The sequence below is a fragment of the Oncorhynchus mykiss genome, chromosome 31, assembly GCF_013265735.2.
Source record: "Oncorhynchus mykiss isolate Arlee chromosome 31, USDA_OmykA_1.1, whole genome shotgun sequence".
Taxonomy (NCBI): Eukaryota; Metazoa; Chordata; class Actinopteri; order Salmoniformes; family Salmonidae; genus Oncorhynchus; species Oncorhynchus mykiss.
The window spans coordinates 4579250-4589394 of record NC_050571.1 but is presented as its reverse complement, the minus strand read 5'-3'; the positions used below and the strand labels follow the sequence as shown (position 1 = coordinate 4589394).

The following is a 10145-nucleotide window of genomic DNA, read 5'->3' as shown; positions in this document are numbered from 1 at the left end:
CTCTCTGTCTGTGTGTCTCTCTGTCTGTGTGTCTCTCTGTCTGTGTGTCTCTCTGTCTGTGTGTCTCTCTGTCTGTGTGTCTCTCTGTCTGTGTGTCTCTCTGTCTGTGTGTCTCTCTGTCTGTGTGTCTCTCTGTCTGTGTGTCTCTGTCTGTGTGTCTCTGTCTGTGTGTCTCTGTCTGTGTGTCTCTGTCTGTGTGTCTCTGTCTGTGTGTCTCTCTCTGTGTGTCTCTCTCTGTGTGTCTCTCTCTGTGTGTCTCTCTCTGTGTCTCTCTCTGTGTCTCTCTCTGTGTCTCTCTCTGTGTCTCTCTCTGTGTCTCTCTCTGTGTCTCTCTCTGTGTCTCTCTCTGTGTCTCTCTCTGTGTCTCTCTCTGTGTCTCTCTCTGTGTCTCTCTGTGTGTCTCTCTGTGTGTCTCTCTGTGTGTCTCTCTGTGTGTCTCTCTGTGTGTCTCTCTGTGTGTCTCTCTCTCTGGATCCAAACAGGACCTTTCTATTCTGGTCAGTGAACACCCACGATAGCCTTCTTGTTTCAGGATTTCATTTTGATTCAATAAAAGGCCATTTGCCTCCCATTAGAAGCTAAAAGCTTAGCACTGTCCGTGAAAAGGTTAATGTTTCATTTGCCTGCGGGTACCTGCTTAGTCAAACCGTCTGCAGCCCGAGATGGAACTTGTAGTGGAGATGTATCAGACAATTTACATGTAAAACATTCATCATCAGCGGTCGGTATTAAAAAAAAGAGATCAGTATCGATAGCCGCAGCAGAACCTTTTGGTCTACTGCCGTTTTTACTGAAGCAATATACAAACCCCCACACACACACACACACACACAGAATAAGTTTCTGGAGAGGTAGTAGGGGATATCTAGCTCGTACAGAGACCGTAATAGTGAACAATGGGAAAAAAAAATATATTCTGCTCTGCACAGTGTCTCTCATCCTGAAAAAAAAAATAAAAAATTTGTCTCAGGGAGGAGACCCAGTGGCGTTAGAAGTCCCAGCTAGCCAGCCTTACGTCGCAGCTTCACAGACTCTAATCAGCTCGGACAGCGTCAACATTGAACCAATTAAGGAAAGGCACAAAAAAATAAATAATAATATTCTGTCGCCCACACCAGCGATCCAGCAGAGATTTTAGATGGCCACGGCTGCCAGTCAGACGGCCATTCAAACAGTTGGTAAGAACATCCTTCCCTCAACACAGCCAGCAAGGACATTTAACTCCATATCACGAATCCTGCTCTTGTGAGAGATTGTCAAGCCAGGCTGACATTTCCCTTCTTTGGAAAGAAAGGATGAGAGAGAGAGGGAGGAAAAACAGGCAGAAAGAAGAGGAAGAAAAACAGGCAGAAAGAAGAGGGGGATGGGGTGGTTGACTAGATAATTACCCCGCACGGCTTTATGTTAAACTCTAGAGAATCTCCCATGAGAGCGAATGTAGCTCCTGTGATAAGCAAACAGAGGGGGAGAGGAGCGAGGCTGAGGCTGGGGCTCAGGCAGGAGGCGGCTGAGAGGCAGGTTTAGGACACATTGGTATGCAGCACAGAGAGGATGTGCATTAGCATCAGACTAAAGCAGCCGCCACTGCAGCTCCTCTCCCTCCCCCAATTCATCTGCAGGTCTTTTTGTGCTCCTTTTACAAGGTAGGGGGCAGGGAGAGAGAGGGCACAAGGAGGGAGAGAGAAGGAAGAGAGTTGAGGGGAGGAGGGATATTTGGGGGTTTATGCCTCGGCTTATCTAAGGGAATCCTTCTGAGCGGTTAATGTTATTCTATGGGGCTAAGATCCACAGGTCATGATATTCTATGGGGTTAAGATCTACAGGACAGGTCATGTTATTCTATGGGGCTAAGATCTACAGGACAGGTCATGTTATTCTATGGGGCTAAGACCAACAGGACAGGCCATGTTATTCTATGGGGTTATCCAGTACACGGTGCACCAGACCAGTGTCATAAGGGTTGTGGTTAAAAGTAGTGCACTATATAGGAGAGAGTGTCATTTGGGACAAACCGTGACATCACCTTGGGGCTGGGACAACATGGGGAGAGGAGAGGTAGACATCACCTTGGGACAACATAGGGAGAGGAGAGGTAAACATCACCTTGGGACAACATAGGGAGAGGAGAGGTAAACATCACCTTGGGACAACATAGGGAGAGGAGAGGTAAACATCACCTTGGGACAACATGGGGAGAGGAGAGGTAAACATCACATTGGGGCAAACATGGGGAGAGGAGAGGTAAACATCACACCTTGGGACAACATGGGGAGAGGAGAGGTAAACATCACCTTGGCAATGTGGCATCAAAACCAATTACTGCTCCCCTCCTACAAAAACTAAAATCAACCCAAAATAGATATATTTTTAATCAATGAAAATGAAAGCAAGAGAGGCGGAGTGAGCCAAAGTTAAATATGACAGTTTAGGAATTGCCACAGGCTCAGAGTTCTGGTCAACTCCTATTAGAAGACAGGAGCATTTTGAAGTCGTCCTTCTACAAAGACTGGAACTGTTTCAGAATAGATTGAGAGATTCATGATTTAAGTGACTGGGAGGTGAGGAAGGATGGTTCCTAGAGGGCGCTATGAAGTGTCAACTGTGTTGAAACAGGCCGGGGCCAAGCTAACACGGCCAAGCTAACCCAATGCTTTTTCATAAGTAGTGGACTATAAAGTAAGGTGTGCCATTTGGGATGCAGTCCTATACACTGTCAACAATGACGTGGTCTCACTAGGAGTCCTAAACACGCTGACAACATCCAGGAAAGAGAGCGGGAGAAAATAGGCTTAAGTTCTTATTGGTTGAATTAAAAATCAGATCATGAACATTTTTCCAGTGCTCTACAAGACAAATCTAATGGCGGGGAGAGGAGAGTCGTACCATATACCCTTAATAGTTCACTATTTTGGACAATGTTGACTTCTTAAGGGAATAGGGTGCCATTTGGGACGCAGTCAGAGCCGAGTAGGAACTAGGTCTTACCAGCAGAGCCGAGCCGGGCAGGAACTAGGTCTTACCAGCAGAGCCGGGCCGGGCCGGAACTAGGTCTTACCAGCAGAGCCGAGCCGGGCCGGAACTAGGTCTTACCAGCAGAGCCGAGCCGGGCCGGGCCGGAACTAGGTCTTACCAGCAGAGCCGAGCCGGGCCGGGCAGGAACTAGGTCTTACCAGCAGAGCCGAGCCGGGCAGGAACTAGGTCTTACCAGCAGAGCCGAGCCGGAACTAGGTCTTACCAGCAGAGCCGAGCCGGGCAGGAACTAGGTCTTACCAGCAGAGCCGAGCCGGGCCGGGCAGGAACTAGGTCTTACCAGCAGAGCCGAGCCGGGCCGGAACTAGGTCTTACCAGCAGAGCCGAGCCGGGCAGGAACTAGGTCTTACCAGCAGAGCCGAGCCGGGCAGGAACTAGGTCTTACCAGCAGAGCCGAGCCGGGCCGGAACTAGGTCTTACCAGCAGAGCCGAGCCGGGCCGGAACTATGTCTTACCAGCAGAGCCGGGCCGGGCCGGAACTATGTCTTACCAGCAGAGCCGGGCCGGGCCGGAACTAGGTCTTACCAGCAGAGCCGAGCCGGGCCGGAACTAGGTCTTACCAGCAGAGCCGAGCCGGGCCGGAACTAGGTCTTACCAGCAGAGCCGAGCCGGGCCGGAACTAGGTCTTACCAGCAGAGCCGAGCCGGGCCGGAACTAGATCTTACCAGCAGAGCCGAGCCGGGCCGGAACTAGATCTTACCAGCAGAGCCGAGCCGGAACTAGATCTTACCAGCAGAGCCGAGCCGGAACTAGATCTTACCAGCAGAGCTGAGCCGGAACTAGATCTTACCAGCAGAGCCGAGCCGGAACTAGATCTTACCAGCAGAGCCGAGCCGGAACTAGATCTTACCAGCAGAGCCGAGCCGGAACTAGGTCTTACCAGCAGAGCCGAGCCGGAACTAGGTCTTACCAGCAGAGCAGAGCCAAGCAGGAGGCAACAGTTGTTCAAAACATCCATCCACATTGCAGCGGACTGTTTCAGTCAGTCACACAACTCAAACGGTTTTTGAAGTCCTCAAATTGTTGTTCCATTGTAGTTTCTCCAAACTAAGCCATGTCATGTATTCCCATTTTCATGTCTCAAAAAAACTCATTTAGATTTTATTTTTTTTCATCAAGGGTAAGAACTGTGTTGTTATCCATTCAAAAACTTCTTGCATGTTCCAAGAAACCAGTCCCAGCTGACTTCAGTCATGTCATCCAGATAAAAACAGAAGCCTTATTTTCTAAATTACGGCCCAAGAATGGATAAGAGGGACAGGAGAGAGTGAATAGTACTATATTTTTTGGGGGGAGGCGTTTGCAAACAATTGACATCTCACGGTTAAAGATAACAGCTGGTTTTAAAAATGATTGAAATTAACACAATTTGTAGAAATATGCCTCCATTTTCACATTCTGGCTCTGTCAAGTTAGTTTTTTGGGGGGGTTGTTATCTTGCCATACTCTGAAGCCCTACCCCCCCCCACCCACCCCCCCCCCCCCTGATAATCTCTGTGCCAAATGAATGCTTTTCTCTTCCCTTCCCCTTTTCTTCTGTAAAATGTACAATTTAATATCTGTAAAGTGGGTAAGACGTGGCAAAACTGAAAAAGAAAAGAAAAATTCTTAAAACATATTTTTTAAATAAAAATGGTTACAATTAAATAGTTTGGTCTGATTTCCCGGCACCCATGAGAACTGGTTTTAATTAAGTGGCACTTATTATGCCATTGTCCCTTTTCAAACAGTCTGTCTTGGTGATTCTTAAACCATCCGTACAGTTTCCAACCCCAACCAAGAGTTGGCATGGTGATCTAGTCCAACAGAACCCTCCAATCATCTCACAGCATGGTGATCTAGTCTAACAGAACTCTCCAATCATATCACAGCATGGTGATCTAGTCCAACAGAACCCTCCAATCATATCACAGCATGGTGATCTAGTCCAACAGAACTCTCCAATCATCTCACAGCATGGTGATCTAGTCTAACAAAACTCTCCAATCATATCACAGCATGGTGATCTAGTCCAACAGAACTCTCCAATCATATCACAGCATGGTGATCTAGTCCAACAGAACTCTCCAATCATGTCACAGCATGGTGATCTAGTCCAACAGAACTCTCCAATCATATAACAGCATGGTAATCTAGTCCAACAGAATCCTCCAATCATATATCTTAATTTCCCTTGTTTGGTTTGATTGAATTAAAGACAAATGACTTAAGAGCCCGATGGTCACATTAAAAAACGTGAAAATGGCAGCAAGTGCCTGTGTAACTGGTGCACGTCATCTCGCTCTCCTCCCTACCTACACTGCAGCAAAAAAAATTACCACAGCACAGTGTTGATTGCTGAAGCTGAACCATCATTTTAGTAATTTAATTTCTAACTAATTTCTCACTGAAAAGTTCTAACCGAAATTCCTAATTTGTTTAGGAAAAACATTATTCACTCAACCCTTGAATGTAAGCATGTTGTCTGACCTATAGTCACAACAACAACAAATAGGTTCTAACAAACTCCCAACACAGTAATAACAAAATGGAGGAGGAGGACGTGAAAAAAATAATAATAATAAATAATAATAATAATAACTCTAAACAGGCAAATATTTACTGATTAAATCAAGGTGGGTTCAAGGCTGATGTGTGGAAGACATTTGACTTCATTGTGGAAGCTACTAGAGATCCAGATAAAAGGGAGAGTATAGGAGCAAGCATTGTATGTGTGCCAAACAGTTGAAGTTGGATTACAAATGTTATTTCTGAACATTTCCAACAGTGTAAAACACTAACGGGACCAGATTTCTCTTCTAACAAAAAAAATATTATGATTTTTTAAAATATATTAAGCCTTTTTTTTTTTTTACAGCAGACTAAAATAGGTTTAATGCATTTGTGAATTTGTAATTATTTATTGTTTAGGCTAATTATTCAAAGATCCATTTGTTATTTAAACTAAAACACTTTAGCACCAGCTGTTCCGGATGACGATGTTATCACGCTCTCGGTAGCCGATGTGAACAAGACATTTAAACAGGTCAACATTCACAAAGCCGCAGGACCAGACGGATTACCAGGAAGTGTACTCAAAGCATGCACGGACCAACTGGCAAGTGTCTTCACTGACATGTTCAACCTCTCCCTGACTGAGTCTGTAATACCTACATGTTTAAAGCAGACCACCATAGTGCCTGTGCCCAAGAAAGCGAGGGTAAACGGCCTAAATTATTACCGCCCCGGTAGCACTCACATCTGTAGCCATGAAGTGCTTTGAAAGGTTGGTCATGGCTCACATCAACAGCATCCTCCCGGACACTCTAGACTCACTCCAATTCGCATACCGCCTCAACAGATCCACAGATGACAATCTCAATCACACTCCACACTGCCCTTTCCCACCTGGACTAAAGGAACACTTATGTGAGAATGCTGTTCATTGACTACAGCTCAGCGTTCCAACACCATAGTGCCCACGAAACTCAAGACTAAGCTAAGGACCCTGGGACTAAACACCTCCCTCTGCAACTGGATCCTGGACTTCCTGACGGGCCGCCCCCAGGTGGTAAGGGTAGGCAACAACACATCTGCCATGCTGATCCTCAACACTGGAGCCCCTCAGGGGTGTGTACTTAGTCCCCTCCTGAACTCCCTTTTCACCCACAACTGCGTGGCCAAAAATAACACCAACACCATCCTTAAGTTTGCTGACGACACAACAGTGGTAGACCTGATCACTGACAACAATGAGAGCTGGCAGTGTGGTGCCAGGACATCAACCTCTCCCTCAATGTGAGCAAGACAAAGGAGTTGATCGTGGACTACAGGAAAAGGAGGGCTGAACAGGCCCCGATTAACATCGACGGGGCTGTAGTGGAGCGGGTAGAGAGTTAAGTTCCTTGGTGTCCACGTCACCAACAAACTACCATGGTCCAAACACATCAAGACATTCATGAAGAGGGCACAACAAAACCTTTTCCCCCTCAGGAGACTGAAAAGAGTTGGCATGGGGTCCTCAGATCCTCAAAAAGTTCTACAGCTGCACCTTCGAGAGCATCCTGACTGGTATGGCAACTGCTTGGCATCTGACCATAAGTTGCTACAGAGGGTAGTGTGTACGGCCCAGTACATCACTGGGGCCAAGCCTCCTGCCATCCAGGACCTATATAATTAGGCGGTGTAAGAGGAAGCCCATAAAATTGTCTGAGACTCCAGTCACCCAAGTCAAATTTTTCTTTGCTACAAGTGGTACCCGGAGCACCAAGTCTAGGACCAAAAGGCTCCTTTACAGCTTCTACCCCCCAAGACATACGACTGCTGAACGATTAATCCAAATGGCCACCCAGACTATTTACATTGACATCAAATAGACGGGACATGATGATCATAACAACGAGGTCAAGAAAAATGGGGGTATAGGAGTGAGAGCTGTGTGCACACTATGTGTGACAAACAGATGCCGTTGGATTACAATATCATTGTTGCGCCTGTTTGGAACAGTGTAAACACTAAATAAATTATAAAGTAACAGCAGTCTGTTCTAACGAAAACAAAATGTAAAACCTTTATTACAGCATTGCAAAGATTAAAAAAACAGCCGAATCTGTGAAAGTGCTTTATCCGACATTATGCCGTTACGTGAGGCTTGGTGCTCACTATTAAACAAACACGCAACAGATTGAGGATCTGTGGTATTCCTGTAGATATATATGGAGGGCTCATAAAAGCTAGGCACATTCAACAGTTAGGTTATTGATTATAGATCTAAATGAAGTTGGGGTTTTGCGCTCTCCTCAATTTTCTTAGACAATTAATCGTCTCAGCTGCTGCCTCCACCTCGTGTTATCAATCTCAATGTGCTGGTTAACTTTGTTATTATGCACATAGCAACATACAGAAAAGGCACGCCGGGCCTCCCGGGTGGCGCAGTGGTTAAGGGCGCTGTACTGCAGCGCCAGCTGTGCCACCAGAGACTCTGGGTTCGCGACCAGGCTCTGTCGTAACCGGCCGCGACCGGGAGGTCCATGGGGCGAGGCACAATTGGCCCAGTGTCGTCCGGGTTAGGGAGGGGTTGGCCGGTAGGGATATCGTTGTCTCATCGCGCACCAGTGACTCCTGTGGCGGGCCGGGGCGCAGTGCGCGCTAACCAAGGTCGTCAGGTGCACGGTGGTTCCTCCGACACATTGGTGCGGCTGGCTTCCGGGTTGGATGCGCGCTGTGTTAAGAAGCAGTGCGGCTTGGTTGGGCTGTGTTTCGGAGGACGCATGACTTTCAACCTTCGTCTCTCCCGAGCCCGTACGGGAGTTGAAGCATTGAGACAAGATAGTAGCTACTAAAACAATTGGATACCAGGAAATTGGGGAGAAAAAGGGGTAAAATTAAATTTTAAAAAACATTTTAAAAAATAAAAAAAAATAGTTTTGTTTGCTGGCCATTTTTTTCCTTCTGCTTGTTACTGTGATAGAGGGTCTTTCAGACAGTGCTCTGTGCACAGCGACCCTGTTCTGTTATGATGCAGGGGTCTGGAACACGCTACTAAGTGCACTGGCTGTTGTGTAGCTGTTATCGTTGGTGAATGCAGGAGTACAGGGGCTTGGTGAGACAGCATGACACAGCCAAACATTGCTGTAAAGACGGTAACTAAAGTTGTGTCCCAAATGCCACCCTATTCTCAATCCCTTTATAATGCATTACTTTACCAGGGCCATAGTGCTCCGGTCTAAAGCAGGGCCCTATATAGGGAACCGGTCTCATTAGGGACAACATTAACCTACAAAACAGGGTAAAGTCAGACTTAGCTAGCTAATCTACAAAACAGGGTAAAGTCAGACTTAGCTAGCTAATCTACAAAACAGGGTAAAGTCAGACTTAGCTAGCTAATCTACAAAACAGGGTAAAGTCAGACTTAGCTAGCTAACCTACAAAACAGGGTAAAGTCAGACATATCTAGCTAACACTGTAGGCATGCGCAGTGAACACACAACAGCAACCAAGGTGAACAATCTCCATGGCTAATGAACCACATATACCCTTCATACCAGACAGGGATAAAAGTAACTGAGTAATGTAATCCCGTTTCTTCAGCTGGAGGATGGAGTCAGGCAGGGGAGAGAGTCAGCCTGCCGGAAGGAACATGGCACTACTCCCACAGTAGTGAGTCATGAGCACTCCTGGACAGTTTTAAACTAACAGTACATTGTGTGTGTGTGTATATTGCACCTGTATGCCTAGTACTGAGTAGTAGAAAGACTAGAGCGAGAGAAAGTGGATAAATGATTGGTAGGTTCTAGCAGTTGCTGTGGTCAGCAGAGGTCTAAAGTATCAGAAGCACTGCCTATGGGCCTTTTCTCTGGGGAGGAGGAGGAGGAAAGGACTGGGGTTGGATATGACAATGATTTATGGTTGAAGTGGTGTTTCTCAGACCAACTGTGACTCTACCACCACCTCCTCCTCCCACCGACTCGACCACCTCCTCCTCCCACGACTCGACCACCTCCTCCTCCCACCTCCTCCTCCCACGACTCCACCCCCCCCCCCCCCTCCTGACTCTACCACCCCCCCCCCCCCCCTTCTCCTTCTCCTGACTCTACCACCCCCTCCTTCTCCTGACTCTACCACCTCCTCCTCCTCCTCCTGACTCTACCAAGCCCATCTCAGCAGCCACTAGTAGCTGGGGGAGCTATAAAGCGCAGGGAGGACGGCTGTTTCACTCTGCACTGCTGGACTTAAGCTAGTCAGTCACTCCTCTTCAGACCTCACCCACCCAAGCTATTAAGTAAAAAAAAAATTAAAGGTCACATTTTAATTTGGTGTTGGCCCCATCTGTCAGGGGTTGTCCCATTTGGACAAGATGGAAACAGGGGAGATATAGAAAGCCTCTGGCTGAAGATGGATTTAACTAGAAGAGGCTTCTGAGAGGATTATTCAGCTCAGAGAGAGGGGTGAGGACAGATCTTTATCTGTAAAACTTTTTTTCCCATTTCTGGGTTGTCAGCGAGCATCTTTCCAATTAACAGTAAGGGTGAGGTGTCAGTCACTAGAGAGGACTGTTGAAGAAGAAAAAGCCCTCTCAGGATTGGCGGAGAGTGGGCTCATCTAAGATGTTCCCATATCAGAAAAGCAAAACCTTT

At 46.9% G+C, this 10145-nt stretch overlaps 1 protein-coding gene across 4 annotated transcripts in view; it reads right to left on the bottom strand.

Annotated features, from left to right (window-relative positions):
- Nucleotides 1-10145, bottom strand: part of LOC110504468 (catenin (cadherin-associated protein), alpha 1) — a 230378-nt gene that overhangs the window by 117909 nt on the left and 102324 nt on the right. The window lies entirely within an intron of this gene.